This window comes from Sciurus carolinensis, chromosome 4 (assembly GCF_902686445.1).
Source record: "Sciurus carolinensis chromosome 4, mSciCar1.2, whole genome shotgun sequence".
Classification (NCBI taxonomy): domain Eukaryota; kingdom Metazoa; phylum Chordata; class Mammalia; order Rodentia; family Sciuridae; genus Sciurus; species Sciurus carolinensis.
Genome location: NC_062216.1, coordinates 27,287,365 through 27,313,912, shown reverse-complemented (window position 1 = coordinate 27,313,912; position 26,548 = coordinate 27,287,365). Strand labels below are relative to the sequence as shown.

General features: G+C 35.5%; 1 long non-coding RNA gene across 3 annotated transcripts; it reads left to right on the top strand.

Annotated features, from left to right (window-relative positions):
- The first annotated feature begins 3 nt into the window (after positions 1-3).
- On the top strand, positions 4-25,693 carry LOC124982202 (uncharacterized). Of its 3 annotated transcripts, none has more exons than XR_007108217.1 (4): positions 4-956; positions 1,190-4,742; positions 6,779-6,904; positions 25,034-25,693. It is a non-coding gene; the product is annotated as an uncharacterized LOC124982202 (long non-coding RNA). The 3 variants fall into 3 exon arrangements; XR_007108216.1 differs by having other exon boundaries at positions 4-1,368; positions 1,643-4,742; XR_007108215.1 differs by having other exon boundaries at positions 4-4,368; positions 4,666-4,742.
- The last annotated feature ends 855 nt before the right edge of the window (positions 25,694-26,548 follow it).

Here is a 26,548-nt window from a genome sequence, read left to right as displayed (position 1 = left end):
TCCTAAAGGAGGTGGATTTGTAACCGAAAGACTCAGGTGAAATGTGCAAATATCACTGAACTGGAGGAGCTCTCTTGGAAAACCAGTATTACCCTTGCCCTTGAGCTAATTAGAAGAAAGCCGATCATCTGCTAATGAGCAATACATCTTTCATTATGGACTTACATTTCTACTCGAAGAAAACAATTTCGGTTTTTAAAACAGTACTTAGCCCTGTTGTTTCCCTCACACCTGGTTTTTGCTTCTTGATGGAGTTTCCTTTTCTGCCCATGAGACCTGACTCCCCGAGAAAGGATGTTGGCAAATGGTTTTAGCCACATACCCATATCTCCCAGTAAAGATGTCCATCACGTATCATGGAGTGTATGTTATTACATTATCAGTGTGCCATACGCTGAACTGCCTATTTTAAGTTAAATAGAACGTTTAAAATTTTGTCCTGTTTTAGTATCGTTAAAGTATATATTCTTTTCCTAATATTACCTCAAATCTGCAAGGTTTTTTTTTGTTTTTACTTTAAAACAAGTAAAATCTGGTTATTAAGTCTGCCTCAGTGATTAAACCTTGCATTTGTGCTCTCATTTTCACAGAAGAGACAGTCTTTTGTTATGAATAAAATCAGAAGCTTAATATTAATTGTTAGGAACATAGCTCTGCTCAGTATACAAATTACTGAAGCCATCTGAATGGTTCTTTCTTCTGAGAAGATCCTGCCATCACCTTGTCTTTCATGTTGCACACAACTGAAAATATAAATGAAAAGCCCACAAAGTTAGAAATTAATCAATGTGTATACAGTTATAAAAGTCCATGTTTCTTTGAGTTCTAACAGTGTTTAAAAGAAACAAGTCTACCTTAAAATATGTGGCTTTTGCAGTATTTGCTAGGAGGCATCTTTTGTAGAGTTGACAACGCTATTGAGAAGATGAGAAGCTACATTCAAAGCACAGGTCAGGGTAAGTCACACTTAACCTCTCTGAACCTAAGGCTCTTATCTGCCAAATAGTGATTATACTATGTGATATTATCAAAAGGAATAATTGAGGCCAAGTACATATGCAGATCTACAATTAATATAATGGAGTAACTCTCAGGGCATGGGTATAATTCTTGTTTTATGAATGCTACAGCTGTTACTGTATGACAGGTATTGTTATTCTTGCTGGTACTTCTGGCTTGTCTTACACAGGGAAGTGTTCACTGGGGAAGAGAGTAGCGACTAGAACCAAATGGAGGAACACAGGGGATGGCCTCTGCCAGGTTATAAGATAACATATGGTCATTGTTGACATGAGGCCTTCAGTTCAAAGACCAACAGGGGATCAGAAGCAAGGTAGCCAGAAGGGAGGAGAATTCTTTGAGCACCTGGTATGTGTAAGAGGCAGCCCATTATTTTTTCATCTAACTTTTACACCACCTGGGATTGGTATACTGTCATTTTTAAACTGGGACTCAAAGCACATTTTCTAACCTCAAAATTCTTGCCAGTACATACAAAATCTTTGCCAAGTAGTAATTATGTTCGTCTTATATTACATAATAGTATTTATTATATAATATTCTCAGATTGGATGCAGAAGTTCAGTTTTGTGTGTGTGTGTTTTGTTTTTTAATTCTTCCCCATGTCAACTCTGCCCCACAGAGGAATCCACTATAAGGAACTGTGTCCATCTGCTGCCTGCACTCCCCTGGGACTCTTCACCATGCCTGCCTTCTATGCTACAGCCAAGCTGCAGGTTTAAGTTTCTAAATGTAACTCACTTGCCTTCAGGCTTTTGTATATGGAGTTCTTTTTGCCTGAAATATCTTCTGACACCTTACCATTAAGCTTGGAAGTCAGTTACAGAAAGCTTTTTCTAGACTCTCCCATGCCCCTCCCCACCAATGTACAGGGATGGGTCCCCTGCTAGGTGCTCCCACTGCACCTTCTACATCTTCCCTAAGGATTACCACTATATTGTAATTCCTTAATTTTTTTTCCCTACTCCCAGTTACATTTACAAGCATCTAGAGATTTTTTCTGTCTAGTGAATTATTATATACCCATGCCTGGTGTGTTAAAAGGTTTAATATTTTTCCATGGAATGCTGAGTGAATAATCGGATTGTGACTAAAAAGGGAAAATAAAATTTAGAAGAGGGGTGGGGGCTGCTTCATCTGCTATTCTTTACCTGAAGGTTCTCCTTCCTAGGATAAAACTTCAAAGGTTTTATTTAGATTGGTGATTATTTTTTACGCTGTCATCTTCATTCACTGGTAGACTGTTGTTTCCCTTTTACTCAATATTCTATGAAGAGTACTCAGAATTAAGAAGCAAGTGCTAGCTTAAGTTGAGATTTTTTTTATCTATTTTTTTTTTTAAGGTTTATTGAAATAGGAACATGCTGCTGTGGACAATTATTGTGTGCAACCAAATTTCAATTTTAACTGTGTCTGGTTGCCAAGAACTCAGTTAAATTAGAATCAATGACCTGTAAATTACTGGTTAAATATTTGGTTGCCTATTCTGTAAACCATTTAATCACCTCTTTTCAAAGGAGGTCACCAGTGGTGGTATTTCTAAATCAGGATATATCTTGTTTATAACAGTTACTATTTAAATGCATATAGTTTGTTAAGAGTGTGTTAATTTTGTGTGGTGTTTATTATCTATTACTACACAACAAATTACACCAGTTTAGCACTTTGAAAGGACATCCTTTGTTATTTCACCCTTTCTGAGGTTCAAGAATCAAGGAGTGCCTAAGCTGGTATTTCTGGCTCAGATTCTCTCATGAGGTTCTCGCCAGACTGTCAGTGGGGTTGCAGTCATCTCACAGCTCAGCTGAGCCTGGAGAATTGGCTTCCCAGTTCATTCATATGGCAAACAGAAAAACCTCTTTCCCTCACAGGTGGTGGGTGGGACACTTCAGTTCCTGATCACATGGGCTTCTCTGTAGGACTGCTCAGGACACACCAGGCTGACCTTTTCCTGTGTGAAAGACCTAAAGGAGGAAGGAAAGAGCTTAAGACATAGGCTGGTACAATGTTGGGGGTGGGGGCAACTACAGCAGATGTGAATACTAATAAGCAGGGTCCATTGGGAACCATTTTGTTGGTAATATATGCATCAAAATCCTCATTTTCATTGTGAAGATTCAGTTGTTATTATAATGTGCTGAAATCTTGCAAGAAGAACCCAAATCTTAAATAATTGCTTATTTCTGATTAATTTGTGTACTGTTCTGATGTATAATAAAGACATTGGACAGAATGACCTTTGATATCCCTTTCAGTACTGAAATTTTGAGAATGACTATAAGGCTAATATATGTTTGAAACAAATTTATATTCTTGCGGAATACCATGAAGTCAAGCTCTGTCTTTATACTTTTTTTTCTGACACAGATTACTATTTCTCTCATAAGCTTAATGGGTAATTCCTGAGTTGTACTCATCTGGAATAAAAGAATGTTGTCAAGGGTTCCATTTGATGAGGTTAATTGTTTCCTACAGTGTTCTGAAGGCAAAAATGCTTATTTAAAAGCCCTCTTAGATTTCACACTGAAGAACACTACCTCTTCATAATTTGGTACTGTTTTTGGACTCCCATAATTCAGGGTATTCTTTTGATTTAAACATTCATTTAAGAGGAGGTTGAAACAGATTGTATCTCCTACCACTCTTATTTGAAACCTCTTAAACAGCTTCCCATGGCTCATGGAATTAAACCCAAATTCCTCAATATATTGCAAAGATTTTTCTGAGCTTGCATCTACTTATCTCCATAAGAGTCAAAGCTGGTCAATTATTTTTTTTTTCAGCATAAACTACAGCCATGTTGATTTCTATTTCTGGCACAGGTCAGATTCTCTCTCACTTCTAGATTTTTATGCATGTTATTCCCTCTCTAGGATACTCAGTAGTCTCTTCACCAGTCCTTCCCCCACCCACCATTCCCAGCACAACCAAATTTCTAATAATCCTTCAAATTTTCAAGTTTTACATCAATTTCAGATCCCTCTGATTCTCTTCAACCCCCACACCCTTGCCAAGTCGGGGATCCCTGATTCATACTCTCAGAACATCCTGTAAGTTCTCTCAGAGTAGGTCCCCTCTGTCAGAACAAGTTTTTTAAGGACAAGAACCATGTTCTCAGTATTGTGTGCCTGGGATGCTCACAGTGCTTGCCCTGAAGACATACGCTATAACTTGAGTAAGTGTGTGAAAGTATAGTTCATGCATTCACTGGTTTAAGCCTAGAGAAGTTTAGAATCATCCTTCAATAACTATAAGTTAATATATCTTAAAAGGTACTAATACATAATTTCTTGCTGAGTATTTTACAGATAGGTGGTTTTGCCATGATTTCGGAGTTGGGAAAGAAGGGTATGCTATTCTATATCTTCTCTGACCAAAATGAGTACTATAATTCCTACATAATAAACTGATAATTGTCTGAAACAAACTGCTCAATGATGAAAATATGTATTGCCCAGACCTTCACAATCCTTAATGTAAACCTGGTAATTACAAAATATTCTAGCCTCTTATTTAATATGATCTCTTAGAGCATAACTTCAAAAAAACTGGTAAAATAGAAACTACATCAATAAAGGAGCCAGAGAACCCATTTTTCCATATGTAAAATGAAAGATTTGACTAGACTCTAATTTCCCTTTACAGATTCACTGAAGAAGGACTCAGGTTCTCAGCAGAATGACTAAATGACCAGAGTGTCTTCAGAACTGAAATTTGTCAAGGTATTACTGTAAATCCTATTACAGTTTGTGCATATGAACTTCTGCATCAGTGAGCAGACGGTAGTTTCAAACAGCTGTCAGTTTATTATCACATCCCTCCAGAGATCTTGCTTATCCAGCTATGCCCAGAACCTCACAGTCTTTAATGGAAGAATCTAATACCTACAAGGCAAATTAGACTCTGTTCTGTTAATATTGATAGTCTTTTAGAACATAATTTATGCAATGGATGGAATAGAAAGAAACAATGTTAGTAAAAGTGCCTGAGAACGCATGCTGCCAGTAGGTAAAATGAGATTTGTCTGGACCACACTGGTCATAGCTGGATAAGCAAAATCTCTGTAGGGATATGCAAGTGTTTTTTAGACCTGGAGAGAAGAACCAAGGAGGAAGCGACAGTCCCACGCTTGTCCAAGCTGAGATCTAGAGCCTACAGGGCAGCCTAATGAGAACAGCATAGAAGTTGTTTGTACTATCTTCATTTTCTAATTGGTTTTTGATTAGTTTAAATAAGATTTAGATTATTTTGAGTAATGAACTCTATCCCTACCTGCCTTTTTAGATACTTCAGAGGAGATAAACAGAACTGAATATAAATAAAGAAATCTAGAGACAGGCTGTCAAGAGATTATACTGGAAGATTATCCCAAATAACCTAGGAATTAGAGGCTGTGTGAGAACTAGTTACCTGTCAATTCCAAACCTTTGTTTTCCACCTGTGCCTTGCTACATCTCAATGATGCTGGAAATTTCTTTTTTCTTTTTTTAAGTTATTCTAATAACTAAACAGTGAACAAGTTCCTTTTTCTCTTTTATTTGAACACATGGCTCTATATTAAATGATTATTAGGAGAGCCACACCAGGGAGTTGTGGGCCAAGAGTGCTGATCTTAAGGGGAGTTCAAAATACTGTCATTTAAATAAATGTACCTTTTGGCATATTGCAAATAGTTTTGAAATTTGAATTTTAATTACATTTCTTTCTGGAGAGTGGTCTTTGAGGACTTGGTCTTTTGGGATGGCTTCTATTTCTGAAACTTTAGAAAATGATTTTTAGTGAAGTGAATCCTTTTCTGTGATCTTTCATCGTATATTTATAGATATTTCTAGTCAACTTGTTTTTTTGAGCACATATAATGTGCTAGCCATTGTTCTTAGATGCAAAAATTCCTGTCCTCTTAGAGTCAGCCAATAAACCAATGTGTAAATTAACTGTTACATATTGTCATGGAATAAAGAGTCAAACATTGTTCTAAGAGTTTACAAAGAATAACTCATTTATTTAGATGGAATATTAGAAGATAAATGTTAGAGGGAGAAATAAAGCAGGAAAATGGAATATTAAATCCTGGATGGGGATGTGAGGAGATTTCCACTTTAAATAGCCTGAGATGTCATTGAGAAGGTAACATTTGAGCAAGACCTGAAGGTGATAAGGGAACAAGCCATCTGAGGGAAGATGGCACCTATCTGGCATAAACAGCAACTGATGCAAAGATCCTAAGGCAAGAATGTCCCTTGTCTGAGGAGGATCAATGGCAGGAGGACTACAACTGAGAAATAAAGGGGGAACACTGGATCCTGGTACTCACTTGGCTTTTATTTAGAGTCAGGAAGCCTGGGACCATTCAGTATGGAGTGGTGACATGATCCAACATATCTAAATAGGATCACATGGGACAAGAAGGTGGGAAGAGGAAGGGTTAAATAAGTAAAAAAGATCACAGCTTCTGGGTTCATTTAGGAAAGAAACAAAAAAGCAAAGACTAATTTTAATAATCCAGGTGAAAGAATGTGGCAGCGTAGACTAAGGGTTATAACAGTAACAGTAATTGGAATAGGTCAGAATGTAGATATATTTGATTATTTTCGACCATTATATGGTTCCAAATAATTTAGTTTATTGTTTTGCTTCTGTGCTGTCTGTAAGTAGTTAAATTAATAACCTGTAAAGTAATTCTAAATGCTTTAGCAGCACATTATTTAAAGAAACTGTAAGCAATTACTCAATCATTTGTTTAACATCTTTTGTGTAGATTTTCATGTGATACAGTATATTTTCAAATGGAACATCCTGTATTGACAAATTATATGTCCCATACAATAATAGCAGTTGAGATTCCAGCATCAGCTGCTCTGTTGAAAACAACTGAAAATACCAGGTAAAAACATTTTATGATCTTTTAAAATGCATCCGTAGATAATAAGAAAACAAAGAGTGCTTAGGTCATGGACTGAATAAAGGAGGATAAGTGAGCACCAAAACTGACTTTTACCTTAAGGGCTTTGGCCAAACTTCAGTGTTAGGTGTGAATTTGGAGTGTTCCATCAAAACTCATGTGTTGAAAGCACAATCTCCCGTGTGACAAGGTTCAGAGATGGGGCTTTTAGGCAATGATTAGAACATGAGGACTCTGGTCTCATCAGTGGATTAATCCTTCCATTAATGGTGAATGAACTACAAGGAAGTGAGAACTTGGAAGAAGGTCACCGGGGTGTGCCCTGAACCCTTATCCTCCCAGCCTCTGCTCCTCAGCTGCCATGAGCTGAGCAGCTTTCCCCCTCCATGTCATTGCCATGATATTTCTGCCGTGGAGCCAACAAACCATGGACTACATTCTGTGAAACCATGATTCAAAATAAAACTTTCCTCCTCAAGTTGTTCTCCTAAGATGCTTTGCTAACAGCAATGAAAAGCTGACTATACACTGAGGTATCTGTGTATCACTTTTATTCTGAGTTTATGAGTTTGGAAAAAAAAAAAAATGAAGACTCCAATCCAAAATGAACTGCAAAAACTAAAATTCCCTAAGAACTATATTCCCAGGGCCAAAAAGAATTAATTACCCATTCACCTTACTCCTTAAGGAGAAACTTCCCTCTACATGTGCCCACACCATCTTCTAAGAAGTTAGTAATCATAAATTGACCCTTAAGCTGGTTTGTAACCAAAATTCACACTACCTGGGTGACTAGAAAAACCTCAAAACCAAGAACATAGTTAGAAATGGGCCCAGACCAATAATGCCATAAGGCATTTGAAAAATAAATATAAGCCAATTTGTAAAGAACCTCTTTACCTCACACTTCGAAAAAATGTTTTGTCCTTGTGGTCTCTTAAAAAAAAAAAAAAAAAAGAGTCACTCACAGTTGAAAATCACTGAATACCCGAGGCACTGTACAATAGAGCCAGCAGAAACAAACTACAAAATAAAATACATTAAAAAATTAACATTTGGAATGGAGAATATAAAATATGCTTTAATACATTTCAATAAGTGAAAAGGGAGCTCTGGAAAATGAGTAAAACTAAGAAAAGAACCAATTTCCAGAAGTAAAAACTATGATTGAAATTTTAAAATAAAATGGATTGGTTAAGTTACATATTAGAATAATTATTATTGAAATTTCCTCATCTTTCGGCTTCTGGAGTTCTGGTTTTGTGTTTTGTTTCTGTCTTTCAGATGCTCAAAGTCTCACTAATTCTACTAGCTCTAAAAAGAAGGTATCATTTAGAATTTAATAGGTTTTAGTTCTTTTTCTTTTCCTCAGTACTTAATCTTTTCCTGGTTTAACCATTCACAATATTTTACCTATGTTAATAATTCCCAGACCTGAGCCTTTAGCACAAATTGTTTTCTGAACATTATACCTACAGGACATTTCTCACTTGGAATTTCCCTGTGGTACTTCAAAGTCAACATTTCCATAGTGGAATTCCCGTATTATCCTACCAAGTCTTCTATTCTTCCTGGACTCCTGACTTAACTTTGAGACTTAAACATGAAATTTCTAAGACATCTTGCATGGTTTCTTCTACTTTTTCCTTCCACGTTGGGTTGTTATCAAGTCAGGGCCATTCTATCACTGATGCTTCCTTTGACTTCTATCCCCACTACTGAAATTCAGGGTTCCTTGCAGTTTCTTTCATCGTGTTCTCACCTTCTCAGCTCTCATCTCTTAAAACACTAATTTCTCACACTACCAGAATTATTTTGCTATAATATTAGTTTAATCATATCATTTCTAGAGCAAAAACTTTTAGCGGTTTACCCTGAAAAGCAGTAGTTCATTGCATCCTGGGAAGTATAATCTCTCAAATAAAGCTCTACACACAGCGTTGGTGCCCTGGTTGGAGTGCTCATGAAGATTATACATTTTCATGGACTTTTGGATACAGAATGTTAGAAACCCAGACTGATGATGGATAAATAAAAGATGCTATAGTATCATACTGGGTAAATCCTTGATAAAAAAAATTGTCTTAGGTTATGTTCACAGCAACCCAGTTTCCTACTTTAGATCTGAGAAGTGGCAGTTGTTAAAATCCCTTATTGTCACTCAACCAGGAACCACTAGATAGACTTCAAGTAAAATGAAAAAAATCAAGATAAGAGTCACAGAAAAATTGCTACAAAACAACCAGAACAGGGGTTTGGAAGTTTTTAAGACTTAGAGAAAGAATATAAATGAATTCAGAAAGGCTAATTACTGTGACAACCCCAAAATTTCAGGGGCTTACTACAATAAAAATTTATGATGTCATAGTCCCTTTTACTCTGTTGAGGGCTGGAGAGGGACTTACGTTAGTCAGTGTCATGTCACTATACCAAAATACCTGACATGAGAAACTGGTGCAGTAAAGAGAGCTTCATTTTGACTCGCAATTCTAGATGTTCAAAAGTCCAAGATCCAGTGGGCACATCAGTTTGCACCTCTGGAAAGGGCATCACAGTTTGGCAGGAGTGCATATTAAAGTAAGTACATCTCAAGCCAGGAAGCAGAGAGAGATTGAGAAGAGACTAGATCTCATAATGCCTTTGTGTGGAATACCTACCTCCCCTGCATGACCTCAGGACCTCCTACTAAGCCTTACCTCTTCAGGGTCTAAGTACCTTCCAGTATCACCACCCTAGGTGCCACACCTTTACATATGGAGCTTTGACGGGACATTGATCCAAACCATGGCGGAACCCTTTCCATTAGGTGAACCTACCATCTTCAGGAGTTACAGTCCTCCCCTGGATTTTTTGCCTCTAGCTGGCACTGGAGGGGAAAAGAGCACATGCAGGCTCACTGGGAAGAGCTAGGCCTGGAGGCCATGGCCTCCCTTCTACCCCAGTTTATTTGACCAGAACTCAGCCATTTGTCTGTTGGCAGGTAAATAGTTAAAACAGTATATTTTGTTCTTTGAATCATATTTTTAAAAAATAGATAACTGTGTGAAAGTAGAAAGAATAGAATATGAAGTAGAGAAAAACTGTGATATAAATTAAATGTAGTCAAGTTCTAACTTAATAAAAGAAATCTATATATTTTGTTTTGAAAATGACTATAGAGAAAATAATACATTTGTATTTTAATCTGTTTCTGAATAGTGGGATTGCTGGGATTCTTCTTGACATAATTTTTCTGCATTATCTATATTATTAACTATGAAACTTACTTTTTAAAATAAACATTACCCCCAAATTTTTTTACAGAAAGACAATGGGGTGACTTATTTAAAAGATTTTTATGTTCACCAAACTTACCTAGCAGAGGACCCCATACATAATAAATGCTTAATAAATATTCATCAATTAAATCATTGTATTATTGAATAGACTAAGTGTAAAAAACCTAAGAACACGATGTTAAGTAGTTATTTCCCTAGACACTATCCAAAATGTGGTAACTGGTGAAACAAATAACCATATTTTCTTTAGATTACCTTAGTTTCCGTTTTAAAGCACTATAATCATACTGTATATGTGACACCAATACTAGTGAGTTAATAGTGACAGTGTTTCCTAAACTTCATTTATCTCAGTACTATTTATACCATTTTTAAGTCATACCTGGAATTGCAATACATCATTATTTTAATATTTTTATTTAAGTTACTATTCATCAATATTTAACTTTGCTCTGAACAAAGATACCAATAAAATTGTAGGAATGTAATATTATTTTCTATACATATTAAATGTGTAATTATAAAAATTAAAAATATTTGTGTTTTTATACTCTCCTGATCATCCTTTTACCCCCAGGTTTACCACACTTTGGGAATAACTGATTTATAATATGTTGTATTTACCTATTTAATGTCTTAGGCTCAAACTTGTTGGTGTTTGGGTACCATGAACAACATGTTTTGCTTAGTTGGCATCTTGTTTGTTTGTTTATTTTTGAAGTGCTGAGGCTCAAACCCAGGGTCTCATCCATGAGAGGCAAGCACTCTGCCGCTGAGCTACACCCCATCCCTCTGGCATTTGGTTTTATGATTTATGATCTAGTTTCATGATATGTAATTATAAAAAGGTACCAAAAATTAAATGCTTTAACAGATGGTGGATAGGGTGACCTTTTTTTTTCTTACTTGCCAATTGTTTTTGTTGTTGTTATTTGTTTGTTTTTTAACAATGAATACTGCATTCTTCCACACCACCCATTTTCAGTGGCAATCCATTGATGTGATGTAGAATGTTTTGATGGCAAAACTTAATAAGTTGGATAATAGATGAAGCATTTTTGAAGTCCAGAATTCTTTGCTTTGTACATAGCTCAGATGAGTCAAGTTAGAGAAATAATTATTCTTTCTTGAGATCATAATCCTGTTCCAAGAGAAGACAGTTAACCAAAGTAAAGAAAAAATGTCTAATCATTAATTTTACACTTTGGATCAAGGTTTCTTTTTGGATACTAAAGAAAGAAAAGGCAAGCTTTGGTTTTGAAACACTTTAAAAGCTGAGGAAATTCTAGAATCTGTCTGGGGAAACTTAGGATAGAGATGTGTTTGGGGTGATTTATGGGTTGTCTGAAAGTATGGATGTGGCTTCGAGGTTATTTCTGGCTTTGTGGTTATTATAATTAAGTCTCTTATTTTTTTAAGATCAAATTAAGAAAGGGATGGGAGCCAGGCAGGACTGGGTGAAGTCAGCAATATAATAATTGAGACTCATACTGAAGTAGTTATTAAACCAAATGACTTAATTAGTTACATTAGATAGATTAAGGTGGAAAATGTGTAGGATTTTCTTTTCCTGTGTTTTAAAAGCAAATAAAAATCTTTAGCACAAATCCTATCTACAAAGTCTGTGGAGGATCTCATAAAACAGCAGCTGACCAATGAACATTAGCATTCATTTTGGAGCACAGACTTTCAAAGTCCTTTCTTGATTACTGATGACCATAAACACATTGGCTGAACTATTTATTGTTATTACCAATGAGGTGTAACTGAGTATCTAGCATACGTGGTCACCCATTATGTGATTCAGTCTTTGGGTATATTTTAATTGGTGAAGCAAAAACTATATGAATAATTAGAAAGGAAGACACCCAAGAAGCAACATCAATCTTTTGTATTCTTCTAGCAAGGAACTATGAGTTCCTTTTTCTCCCTTTTGATATCTGTAGGACTATTTGTACGTTTGTAAGATGAAAGAACAAGAAAATAGAGTAGGGAAACTCTGAATTAGGGCCCACAGTAAATGGCCCATTTGCTCCATGTTTCACACATTTTAAACATGTGAACCCTGCCCCTTCCATACAGACCTTCAGTGCACAAATGTCCTGGTGTATTGTTCTCCTTCTCTAATACTATCATAATATGTGTGTAGACAGCCTATTTCATTAACTATCTACAATGCCTCATCTGTTTTGAGGTTGAATATAAATTATAAATAATAGATGGTAAATTTGGTCTCTATTTTGACTGCCCTCATTAGACTTTAAATGGCAATCATGGCCACAAATGCACATTTCAGTAGTTTTGGCACTGAGGTACAATGCCTAGGATTTATAAATAAAATAATAGAAATGATTCTGTATTACAGACTGTGGGGAAACAGATGAATGTACCTCTTGGTCCCCTCTGGTCACTTAGCTGGAAAAATCACTGGTCTCATGCATCCCCAAGAGGCAGAGTGGCAGACCTGTCCTGTCATCTTGAACTGTTCCAACTCCATATCCAAGGACAATCCTCATACTCCTCAGTGGGAAAGATTTATTTGATTATTGGTCTTTTCAGTCACATCATGTAGATAGCAGTCACGTTCAGGGGTACCAAAGTATCTTTCTTCAGTTTGCGATGATACAGGTGTCTCTTAGCTTCACAAACTGTGATATGAGAAAACTAAAGTATACTATTTAACTTGCTTTGTTGAAAAAGAAGGGAACAGAGTAAAAAAACAAATGGCCACACCACACCGATAATAGGATTTAAACCCACTTCTACAGACTCCAAAGCTAGGAATCCCTTCATTGTACTGAATTTTCTATTCTAAGGTGAAGACATGATTAATTTGTTCAATTTAATTTAGTAATTATAAATTCAGCATGGGTGCTGAAGAGAAAGTATTGACCAAAATAGAAAAATTCCTTGCTTTGCATAAAACTTAGAGACCCAGAGGGAAGGCAGACACTAATTTATACAATGACAAGAGATATTTACACTCCAATATAGTATGCTCTGGAGGTACCTAGTGTATCTAGTGGACCAAAGAAAGATCTTCTGGAAGAAGTGGCATTTAAGAGGATGCTGACACAATGAATAGATGTTACCCAAGCAAGGGGGTTTGGAGGCAAGGGGATGTGCAGAATACCTGACATGACATAGAGAAATAGAAGTCCAGGATGGGCAATAGCTGAACCAAGGATTTTAGAGGTAATCCTAAAGACAATGAGCAGAAGTAGAAGACAGACCATCAGAGGTCGTGTATCAAGAGCCACAGAGAACTTTAGCACTAGCTAATCCGCCAAGAGTATGCCTGGTTCCGGTTAGAGCTGTCATTCAGATTAGAGTTATCTAATAATGTTAAGAACACACATATTTGTTTTCCTAAAAGTAAACTGGAGAAAAAAGAAGCCAGTGCTCTCCTACTCGATGCTGTTCTTAAATTTATTTTATATAAGGACATGTATCATCTTGCACTAGACATTATTGAAGATTCAGTGAACAAGTAAATATTTATTGAGTGTTTGCCCATTACACACACTTCAGAGTTGTGGTGATTATGCAAGAAGTAGAGGGCCTTCTTTATAGGAATTTGATGAGCACATAGGATGAAACAAAGTGAAACAATCAGGGCTGTCTACAAACAGGTATAATGTAGACTGCTTTATATTGCAATAAACAAGTTGATAACAGGATTACATCCAAAGATAAAAGAACTTTGGGTTTTTAAAATATTGAGAACAAACTTCAGTCATATGTTACCATATTACTTTTTGTTTTTTTATATGAATGCCTAACATGCCAGGTATTATATGGGGGATACACATTGAGGACACTGTTGTTGACCTCTGAGGAGCTTACAAACGAGTGGTAACTATGGATATCTGAACTAATACATTATAATAAGTTGTGGGGGAGTTAATGTGGGCAACTTTGTAAACCTATTTAATTTGTTCCTTCATACTGCAAAAGTGGAGGAAGGCATTTCCTGCATTTTTTTTCTATTGACACAATTTTAAGTAAAATTATGAAATTCAACACCTTCCTGTTATCTTCTAAGTTTTTCCAAGTAGAATAAGATGTCTGATAAAGTTACAGAAGTGATAAACCATTTCCTATTTGGCATATTAGTCTCTTGGTGACCAGAAAAGGATCAGCTAGCAAATTGCATTCCACAAATGAAACTTTTAATTAGGAAACTTTTTAAGTGTGTTTAGACTGTTTCCTATCAGCACAATTTGAAGAAAATCAACCAATGGACTAGACCTCAAAAAACTTGTAAGAATGTCTAGTTTTCTTTCTTTTCATATCTCAACATGAAAACTTTTCTGGTTTTTTTTGAAACCCATAAAGCTCTCGTAACTTTAACCATTCCTATATGATTTTATTGATATACTTATTCAACAAATAGTGACTTGTGCCAAATTGAGGATATGAAAATCCTGCCCTTAAGGCATTTATAACTTGAAAGGTCTACATGGAATGATTAATAAAATCATCATATCATCATATCAAAATAAAAGTATCTCTTAGTATGGTCATTCTGATCTTTTAAAAAATTTAAGGTCATTAGTATTTTCAAATATCACTTTTTAAAAATTAGAATTATGAGAAAACACTTTTTCTGGGTATCTTTAGTTTTATGCTATAATGATTCACATCATGAACTTACCAAGAAAGGTCATTGCCATGATTCAACCTAGCTAATTCTTCTGGTTTTTAAAAAAGGAAAAGAAGAAAGGAAGGGAAGTAAGGAAAGAATGGGGACTAGGAATGGTGGAAGGAAGGGTAGATGGGTCAATTAACATAACTGCTCCTGAGGTTTTCTATGGAAGATGTATAACAAGAAAAGAAAAAAATAAATAAGTGGAATTCTTAGGGAGCAACACTTTGAGAACACAGAAAGAAGGAAAAGGGAAATATAGATAGAATTACAAAACAAACCAGCCACCAGTGTGGTGGTGCATACCTGTAATTCCAGCGACTCAGAAAGCTGAGACAGGAGGAGTCCAGGTTTGAGGCCAGCCTGGGCAAGTTAGCAAGACCCTGTCACAAAAATGAAAAATAAAAAAAGGTTAGAGGTTTAGTTCAGTGGTACAATATCCCTGGATTCAGTCCCTAGTACCACAAGAAAATAAAATATTTAAAAATTTAGAATCTATTTTTAACCAAAGTTGAGAAAAGAGGTTAATAACCAGTCACTGTCGTCTGAATAAAATCCTGAGTTAAAAACCCAAGAATTGAAAAGATCCTAAATCACATGTTATAAAAAAAAAAAAAATTCATTGCAATTCCTTTAATTCAGCATTAAATAAAATTTTAGCCACTGCTTGCCCACGTAAAGCCTATCAAATGACTAGAACTATGTTTCTGGCCTAGAAACAAGTCAAATAAATGATTGCAAAGAAATGTGTGAGGGCTGATTTCATGAATCATTTAATGCTTAGTACCAAAAGTCAATCAATATGTGGAATAACTGATCTAATCTGTTGATTCTGAGGTTTTAGATTTTATTTTACTTCTTTAATTTTGGAATCTCAGCATTAGAAATCCGAATTTTTCATTACATTTTTCTTTATTCAGATAGTCTCAAGGACAGTATTGAATTCATAGTATTATGTATGTAAATTTTAATGTGCAGATTGTTTTACTTGATAGATTGACGTGTTGATTGTACAGATAGAAGGTACTGTGAATGAGAATACACACCTAATAGACATTTTAAATAACTGTACATTATTTTAAATATGTATTTTCATATTTCACCATTTAGAGTTGCCATGACTTGCATTTAGTGACCAGGGTTTGAGCACAAGTGATTTTAATACCACAACCTCATTCAGTAGCTCTCAGCATCATGGCAGCTGTATGCTAATCCTTCCCCTTCATTTGGAGTCTATTATCTGCCACCCAGTACAAAGGCCATTGGGGGTAGCTTTAAAATTCAATAATGTCTCTTCTTACCTGTATACTTGGGATGCTCTACCACTGACCTACATTCTCAGCCCTCCTTACTATTTTTCTGATTTTTGAGACAGGATCTCACTAAGTTGCCCAGTTTGGCCTCAAACTTGTAATCCTCTTACCTTAGCCTCCCAAGTTACTGGAAGACATATACTACCATGCCTAGTTATCTATATACTTTTGAGGAATAACTGTTTCAAAGCAGAAAATTAAGAAATTATAAGTTGAAGGACTTCTTAAATTCATCAGATTATTGATTTTCCCTCATACCTATTTCTTGAGCTTGACCTCACTCTCCTCTTTTATTTCTTCTTTGCCCATGTCTTTATCATTCCTCATCTGGTCTGTTATAATTTCTTTCTAACTGGTCTTACCTCTCAGATTCTTTCACATAGCCATCAAAATGTCAATCTAATCATGCAGTTCCCTACTTTTTCTTAGAACAAAATCTAATGATCTAACGCCCCCAAAGTTGTGCTCTCTGCTCTCAGTACCTCCAGAGGCATTTATTATATACCTTGCTACCATATTATAGATATTTAAAAGAATAAAATGAAGACATAATTTCATTTTACATTAATTAAAGAAAAAACTATTTTTTATTCTTTTTTTCTCTGAAATATATCGTTAACAAGAATTTTTAGGGCAAGAAATGTACTTTAATAAGCTTCATTATTTCTGAAATTTTGGTGCAAAGCTTAATAATGAAAAGAGTCACAGATCTGGCTCCAAGATCAATATTTTGTGTGTGATTCTTAGTTTCAATGGTTATCATAACCTTGTTTTTCTGATTCATATTTTTCTCATATCCTGAGTTGTCTTAATTATTGTTTTCTTTTGGTATTGTAGTATTTCATAACACAATAGTATTACATCAAAATGAATGGAAGGGGAATAAGCAAATAAATTGAACAAACCATTAGGTTCGATTTATGCTCCCAACAACTGTTTATAGCTCATAACTTTCAAAAATATGAAGTTTTATAATAAACGGTGACTGATTTATGGAGACTTTATGGCAACAATTAATGCAAAGATGAGTAAATCTTCAACCAATTCAGTTCTAGAATATCTGGACTCAATATAATCTCCATGAAGGAGCACCAAACTATAAAAACAAAATAATATTTTCTAGTCACCTAAAGATTCAATTTGTCATATTATTTTATTAATCTTCATGAAGTTCTATCTTATACTGCATTTGCTAAGTTGGAGGAATAACATACTTAACTAGACTTGAGTTTCCTGTAAACCTTCTCAGAATACAAAGGAGAATAAAGGACCAGCTTTTGTTTTCAACAAATCAGTTTTGTTATATGATGCAGAAGTTACAAAACTTTCATCAACAATTACCGACTACTTTTATTTTTGTCCTCATGTGGGAGTTCTGAAAAACTTAAATGTATTCAAGTAGCAGGAGAGCATATTAAACAAAGAATAAGAGAAAAACATTCACTTCTATCCCACATGTGAGCAATAGCTCATCAATACAAACAAAACCAGCACAAACCAGAAAGCCAGGGAAGGAAGATCAAAATTAGGTTATTTAGAGGTAAATAGTATAAAGGAAATACAACGTTATTTGAGACAGAATTTTTAGAAAAGATTAAACCCAAATAGACTTATCAGACAGTTATTTACTAATGGTCCAATGATCCAGCAGTTCAATTTGTAAGGCTCTAGTAGTACCATATACAGAACTAAGCAGAGTTCGCAAAAATGCCCTGCCACTGTCACCATTCAGGGCAAAGTGATTCACAACCAATAAATTCCCATATCCTAACTTACTGAAAAATCATTATGCCTCATAATTTTTTCTGTAAAAAAATTATAGAAGAGGTGGATTATGGGTAAGTGTCTACAGAGAAATTCCACATTGCTTAATAATCATTTATGGCAATTAATGTCATTTTAGCATTTGAGAGAATTCCAACCCTAGGTGGAAAAGAATATATTTAGTAAATAATGCCCCTGTGATAATCAGCCCACTTCATTCTAGATGTATTCATTCCTCTCAAAACCAAGTAAGAATTTTATATCAAAGTCCTTTATAATAAGAGTGTAAAATGATTTACTTCTTTGACATGAGAAAAGTGAACTATCTAATTAGAGAATGTATTCCAGATTTATAATGACACCTGACAGATAATCTAAGAACTTCCTAAATTTAATGCACTATTATAAATTGCACAATGGATCATATTAGCATAATTGTCAAAGTAAGATTCTGAACACTTGAAAGTAATATTACTTTGGGATGGAAGAATATATTTAGTAAATAGTGCCCCTATGGTGATCAGTATTGTGGTTTACAAATTCCAGGCTCTCTCTCTCAACACACAGTAGGATTATACCTCCCTCTGCTCTTGGGATTAGATATAGCAAGTCATTTGTCTGGTTTCTGTATTGCACATCTGTCTTTCCCTCTGGCTTTGTGATTGACAGTATTTACAATGGCAGCTGCTCAGCCCACTGGAATTCCTGAGTGATTATCAAAGGCAGGGTCCTGCTTCCAAACTACTATAGAAATATAGCATCCCAAGAAATAAGAAAGTGAGATGTCCTTTCTGCCACTGAGATTTTGGAGTTCATCACTGTCACAACCTAGTCTATGCTGCCATGATACTTGGACAAACGTATTCAAGAAGCAATCTCTGAACAACATCTTCAAGAGTGAAATAAAGGCAGCTTCTGTATCTCAGTTGTTTTGTTTTTCAAAAGAACTGCTAGTAGTTGCTATAAGAAAGAGATTCCAAATTGTGTCAATTAATTTGAATACTACAAAGATATGGCTGGTGAAGTTCTATGATGTTCTTTATTCTAATATGCAATAGCTGAAAGATGCTAACCTTGTCAGGTTCTGTATTTATTTGTACTAAATGAATAGGAAAATATGAGTTTATTTTTAAAAGCAACTTATTCCCTTTCCATTTGGACTCTGGTACTTATTCTCCTGGTTAGAAATGAGTCAAGGCAACAGTTTGGGAGTCTTTTTATTTATTTTTTATTTTTATTTTTTAAATTCAAGTCAGGCATGATGGCATACCCCTATAATTCCCACAACTCTGAGACTGAGGCAGGAGGATCACAAGTTTGAGGTAACTTGGTGAGACCCTCAGCAATTTAATGAGACCCTGTCTCCAAATTAAAAAAAAAAAAAAAAAAGATCTGGGGATGTAGCTCAGTGGTTGTAGTGCCCCTGTGTGTAATCTCCAGGAACACAAAAATAAAAAATTAAATTAAAATTTTAAAAATTTAAATACTATATAGATCCAACTGACTTTTTCAAAGTTGTATTATTTTTATTGCATGAAAGAAGGAAACTTGTAGCTCTTATTTGAAGCCATATCCCTAGTACTTAGACTAGTACACATAATAAGTAGATCAAAATAAGTATTTTTTAAATGAAAGCATCTGCATTTATGCTAGATATTTTCATTAACTGCAAGGTCAATGTGCATTAACAGTCTGATGTGGCTCTCTCAAACCATAATCTCATTTTAGGCTGCAACAATAGAAATATCAGGACCAGCACAAATGAAGACTATAATTCATTTTACTCTACTTAGCCTGTCAGAGTAATATTTGGTTAAATATAATTCCCCACACAAAAGCTGGGTACAGTGTACATGCCTATCATCCCAGTGACTCAAAGGATTGAGTCGGGATAATCACAAGAAGGCCAGCCTCAACAAGATGCTCAGCAATTTAGTGAGGCCCTGCCTTATTATAACAAAAAGGGCCAGAGATGTAGCTCAGTGGTAAAGTGCCACTGGGTTCAATCTCCAGAATGGAAAACAAAAACAAAAACAAAAAAACCCACACACAAGACAGTCATTAGTAAATTTTATTGCAGTCTTTCTTTTTTTTTTCAACTATGTTGATCCCAGAAAAGGATAATATTTGTAAGATACAAATGGGTAAAAAGGCCTTGCTGGGCCACTCTCAGGGCTGAGGGACTAAAATATTCTTAAGAACTAAAATTTAAATTTCTCTTTGAGAATTATTTCTAACACAAGTAGCTATTTAAATGTTGATAATGAAAGACAAGGGCAAGAGCCTTTTTTAATTTAAAAAAATATTGCAGGCCTCAGGTGAGAACATAAAAATGAATATACAGTGCATATGTTCTTCACCAAGGGCATGACTCCTGCAGAAAATAGTATTATTTTTGGCATGTTTGAGACATTTTTGGCATATTTGGCATGTCTGGGAAGTTCTGCTCTATTATGTCAGGGGAAAAACAACTGGGATGGAAGGAGGTGACTGGAAACCACTGTATTAATAATTATACTAGGCCCAATTCAGTACTTCCAATGTAAGGCACTTTGCATGTATTAACTAATTTAATCCATTTAATGACTATATGGAATGGGTGTAATTTCCTATGCATTTTCAATAAGGAAAAAGAGGCATTGAGAGATTTAATAACATACCCAGTTCTATGGAAGTGGTTTATGAGCCCCATGCTCTTTTCTCTGTAAAGTAGAAAGGCAGTAAATGTTTATATGTGTATGACTGTGTTCACTCTAAAAGAACTGAGAGAAATTAGAAAATTCTGTTCCATTCTGTTTCATTCTTGACAGAAGAGGTTGACCTAGTACCTAAAGTGGAATCATGAAGGAAGTAACTATTTCAGAATAAGGAAAAAATGACTATCTCAAGAAGGTAGCATTCTCCACCTGAGTTGGTGTTCAGTACACAACTACTTCTTAGGGAGGTTTAGAGGAAACTCTTCTTGGAGAATTTCCAACTTTACTCCTAACTTCAAGTATGATGTTATACTAAAAAAAAAAAAAAAAAAAAAAAAAAAGCTTGAAAAAATCTTTTAGAAATATTGTTTTCTTTATTTCTCTCTTTATCAAAAGAGATTTGTATTTTAAACTGATTCCTTGTGGTAAAGAGCCTACTTCCAAGAGAAGAGGCTCAGTAGTTCCCTAAAGAAGTTGTAAGTGCCTTTCTTTGAATATTGCCTTATTATTTTGGAGTTTTTAAGGGCTGGTCATTCTGAAAAATCAAAATACAGTCTCAAACCTCCATCTGCAGCAGAATGGGCATAGAACACAGAGGATCTATTACTTTCTTCAGTGGAAGTGAATGGACACCAATTAACAAGAACTCTTAGAATCTATACATTGCCCTCCTTTGGGGAATGGTAATTTTTAATGTGATTTTATTACATGTATAAGGGAAAATCTATATTTTCAGATTTCTTCCTGTGTTTTATTGCTTCTTTTTAAAAGGGGAAAAAATGCCCCTTTTATTTTCCTACCAGCTCTTTCTAGATACACTTCCATTTTCTACCATAGAACACCAACTACTCTTATAAATTGAGGATTCTCTAAGAAGACTATTTTCATTCTTGACAGAGCAAGGGAGGATTAAAAAGAAGTGTTGACCTTTGGCAAGTAAAGAGAAATTGCAGAGCGAGGTGGGATTTCTGCTTTCATGTTCCACCATTGCTTTCTCTGCCTTTTTCTCTTCCCTTCCTTTTAGGCCGGGGCAGTTGGTGCCCTCTTGTGAAGCATCTGAAATGATTTTGGACCCACAGCTGCTGTTACCTTGGCTCTTCATTCTCCAAACTGAAGATACAAACAATGATGAACTCCAAAATCTTAGTGACAGGAAGGACATCTCACTCTCTTACAGGGCAGGGAATTCTCCATAGGGATGCAATCTCTCAATCCCTTGCAAGTCATCTCCCTTTCCTTGGCTAAAGGTACCTTTCATTGTAAGGCAGAATGATTGAAGTCAGAAGATAAGTCTAGTGGATTTGGATTGCTGATAACACTGTCATTAATAGTGTTGTTTGTTTGATGACAGTGAGTCATATTTTAAGACAATTGTTTGATTGTGGAAACCCTCTTAAAAATGGAAGTCCTTTCAGTTCAGCAGACCCATTAGCAAAGATCTAAGACAGACTCAATACATACCTAATTTTGCTTCATAACAATAAGATCGGTGGTAATTTCTTTGTTGAGGAGTTCAGAAAATAACATAGTATTTAAGAGTGCATACTCAGTCGGGCCCAGTGCTGTACGTCTGTAATTACAGCAACTTGGGAGTCTGAGGCAGGAGGTTTGCAAGTTCTAGACCAGCCTCAGGGGAAAAAAAAGTGAGACGCTGTCTCAAAATAAAAACTTAAAAAGGTTGAGGATGTAGTGCAGAGGCAGAGCACCCCTGGATTCCTCCTAGTACTAGGGATTGCATGGGAGAGGCGGGGTCATTGAGTACATATTCAGCATTCAGACTGCTAGAATTCAGCTCCAGCACTTACAAGCTTTATAGCATTGGACAGTTTTTTTCTGTTTTTGTTTTTGTTTTTTACCTAGGTTTCTCATCTATATGACATTCCCTCATTTACAAATTGGGGATAACTGACAGAGCTGTTGACAGGATTAAATGGGAAAAATCTTATAAGATACGTGGCGTACTGTCTGATTCACAGTATTATTAAATACATGTTAACTATCATTATTATCATTTATCAGCATATAAAGATAGATTCACCTGTAAGGAAGAATAATGCTAATAAGCAAAAAGTATTTGGTTGTTTTCCATATCTGTGTACTTAAATCTTTTTGAGATTTTAGAGTATTGTGTATTGTGTATTGTTTGTGTATCTTTTTTTGTACATGCTTCAATACTTATAAGAAATAAACTATTAAATACTACAGTATTAAATATCACTGTAGAAATATATACAAAATGGTTAACTGCTTTGTAACATATCATCAGACATAAACTATTAATATTTTTCTCCCTCAAAATACTTTTGTGTTTTTGGTATCTTTAAAAAGTACAGTCAGTGACTTTTATTCAGTAGCAGAATCTCTATTATTCTGAAGTCTAGAGATATAATACTGTCACCATTGAAGTTTGCAAGTGGATTGACAAGTGCTTCTTAGAAACATGACTTAGTTCAGAATATCATCCCAGAAGGTAAAGAAAATTATGTAAATAGAGTTGGAAATCTCTTTGTATGGAGCTGACAGTTCTGCATCTTAACATTAGCAATCTTTCAGACACCAAAGTTATTCAAGTTCAAGACAATCCCTGATGAAATTAGTTCAGTTGCTGTGATGGGTACCAAAGAGTGAGGTTACATACATCCTCATTGAGAGAGCAGTGTCATTTTTTATTAGTTTTCAGACTCTTTCAGATTTCCACTTTTTTTTTCCCTAACAACATTTAAATTTAACTTCTTGTTCACCTTTCCTACTACTTGTTTTTGTCTAGCATGATTTTTATGCCTTCAGGTGTATATGAATTATTTATGGACCCATATGATTTTCTTTCTACATCCCCATGCTGTGTTTTAAGTGGAAAGTTATGAAGGAATATTAAATAAGATGAGAGCAAAACCAAAAGAAATGCAATATAGTTATGTGTATGTACCGATAATGCCAACCTCAAATATTAGAAACCAAATATGAGATATTCTGTAACTGCCTTCACCCGTTGCTTATTTTATATTGTTCCCCCACCCCGCCCTGGCTGCCCCAAATGCAGGTAATTTTACCAAATCATAATGCATTTTGTTAGCAGTATAGGGAAAGGGACTAAATGAATGTTGGATCATTTATTATACCAGTGGGTAAATTACAAAGTGCCATTTGTCCAAATCAAATGCATTTGTAAATCAAACTCTGCAGTAGCTACAAAAAGCCAGACATTGCTAGACTCATGTTTTACATTCATCTTAAGCTATAAATCTTTAGGCTGCCTTTTAAGTCCACAGATACAATTATATATCTCTTTCCATGCCTTTCACAGAAAGCAGAAGAATTTGCCACACTTGCTCTATGTCTTGCCTAACAATTCATATCCTTAACAGGACTTTTCTCGAAGACCCATCTCTCCCTTAATACTCTTCAAAAGCCATAAAACTTACGCTTTTTCTGTGATGGAGAGACAGTTTTAGTTTGAAATCCCTAACTTTGCATTTTCATCTTCAGAATCTCCTCTTTATAGGGAGTAAGCCCCTTCCTTGGCTTTCAAATCAGGAAAAAACGGAAATGGTATTTCAAGTCTAACTTGATCTTATGTGTTTTTATATCACTCAACACCTGTTTCTTTCTTCTATTCTCAGTCTGCCACAAAATTCTTGTGTTAAAAATTATACCTCATCCATCACAAAGTAAGAGATTAGAAAAAGTAGCTATCAAGGTCATTGTGAAGCCATCTGCTGACTTTCAACTGGCTTGCCAGAGGTTGCAAAGTAACACATTTTATTGGCTTGTAGCATTAAGAAAATGAAACCGCAGGGCATTAAGTCAACTTCAACAAACAGCAAGTGATTTCTCCCCTCTATTCCTAAACCTTCTCCAGCATATCTAGTGGCATTTTTAAAATTACTTTTACCTTTGGCAATGAAAGAAAATTTCTTTCATGTAAAGTGACCTCTAATACAGCTGTGCAGTAATCTGGTTAGTGTGTTTTAAATCCCAAAATCAAGAATGACCTTGCTTTGTAATCTTTCCTGTCATATTCTTTTGGTGTTCTGTGAGTTCATTTCTCTTTCTGTAAGATATACACTGCCATTTAACTGCTACTGTAGGAACAGAAAAAAATTTTTAAGAACTCTCTTACCATAGTGTTTTCTTGTATGAGAACTTAAAGTGGTTTTTTTCTTCTTCTTGGTTTTTGTTTTTGTTGGTGGTTTTTGAAGGATCACAAGTTCAGTTATTTTCAGATATCTGTATTATGGCTTCATTTTTCAATCTCCATGTGTCCACCATTTAGCTACTGACATTATTCCATATTATTTTTTTTCCACCAATATTAAAAATTTAAGATCCTGAATAGCCACTGCAGATCTTTGAGTTTTTCTTTAATGTAATGCTTCTATAAACCAGTTCATTTTAACTCCTTTCTTTTCTAGAGATTGTTCATGTTGGAAAGCCTACTTTCTAAACTCTTCTCAAGTGACGATAAAATGGACTAGTTGATAAATCTCCCTGTGTACAGATTTTCAAAACTCCTATTGATCCGTGGTGCTTTCATGTTAAAGAAAGAATTGAAACATCAGCTATAAAACAAGGTAACTTCAGCAGCAGGGCTGAGGAGGCCATCCAGCCGCTGGGTAGTTTTGATATCAAAAGGATTTCAAAACCTTCCCTCTGTGGAGGATGAGTTAAACACCCACACTGGGGCATCAACATGAAGGTGGCAAACAGCATGGAATTGATGGAACTCTGCAGGTCCTACGGGTCACTCTGGCTAAAATATAGCTTAGTTATTCTCACAGAAGTGCTGTCACAAAGCTCCAGGGCCTGACCCATGGTCAGAATAAGGACATTTTCTTGTCTCTCCAGAGCCAGATGAGAGAGTATATCGGAAGTATGTAGATCTCACAGCTTTCTTCCGCTATGGATATTTTTAATACTGTTATGGGAATAAATTACTCCAAGGCAACCAAGACCAATATTTGGCTTTGATAACTGAGACTGTGCAGTTAGATCCCATAAACCTCTACTTCAATCAATAGAGATCAAAATATTTGTGTAAATTATCTACATAAGTTCAGTTAAAACCCTTCAGACGAGAACCAATTTTTTTTTTTTTTTTTTTTTTTTTTTTTTTTTTTTAAGAAAGCATGGAAATGTGAAAGGGCGATTATCCTGGGCTCTCTTCTTACAGCCTGCGAGCCCTACACAAGGGCGAAATGAGAAGAGCAGATGTGGGCAGGGGAGTGGCTCTCTGCTGCTTCCAGTGACTCCATTTTTCCATGACTTCTCAGCCTTTTCAGGGGCCCAGAGTTAGAGCTGAAAGCAGCTTTGGCCATGGAAGTAAGCTTGGGGAAAAGACTTTTTTAGGAGGGGTAGAGGACGTAGTAGCTACCAAGATAAATAAATTCTCTCCCCTAGCTATGTGAATATTGTTGCTTTCCTCTTTTTTCAAGGTTTTTTTTTTTTTTCCCCCAACAATTTTTGACCTTCAGGAACTCAAAAACATGATCTCATTTGTACAGCACTAACAGATACAGGCTGTTCCCATGACACGTGTGTGTGTGTGTGTTTAAAAATGTTTTGTAACAAATGTACACATGTAATTGACAAAAGTAATAGTCTCATTTTACATTTTGTTAAGTCTTTTTAATACTATCAGTAAATGCAAAACAGGTGCTGAAAAGGACCTAAAGCAATTATAGCAGGGATGACACATCAGTAGTTGTTATAATGACTTAACGATTAAGGGTTTGCTGAAAACCTTGTAAAACTCAGGAAACTGTTCAGTACCACCATCATGTAGAAGTGCAGCAATTCAGCTGAGTTGCTTGCCCTGTAGTAACCCAGAACTGAAAACGCCCTTTGGATTAGTTTCTCATTTCCTGGCCTGCTTGTTGGACAGAATGACATGATTATGTGACTCCTAAGTTTTGACTTGCCTTCTGTTA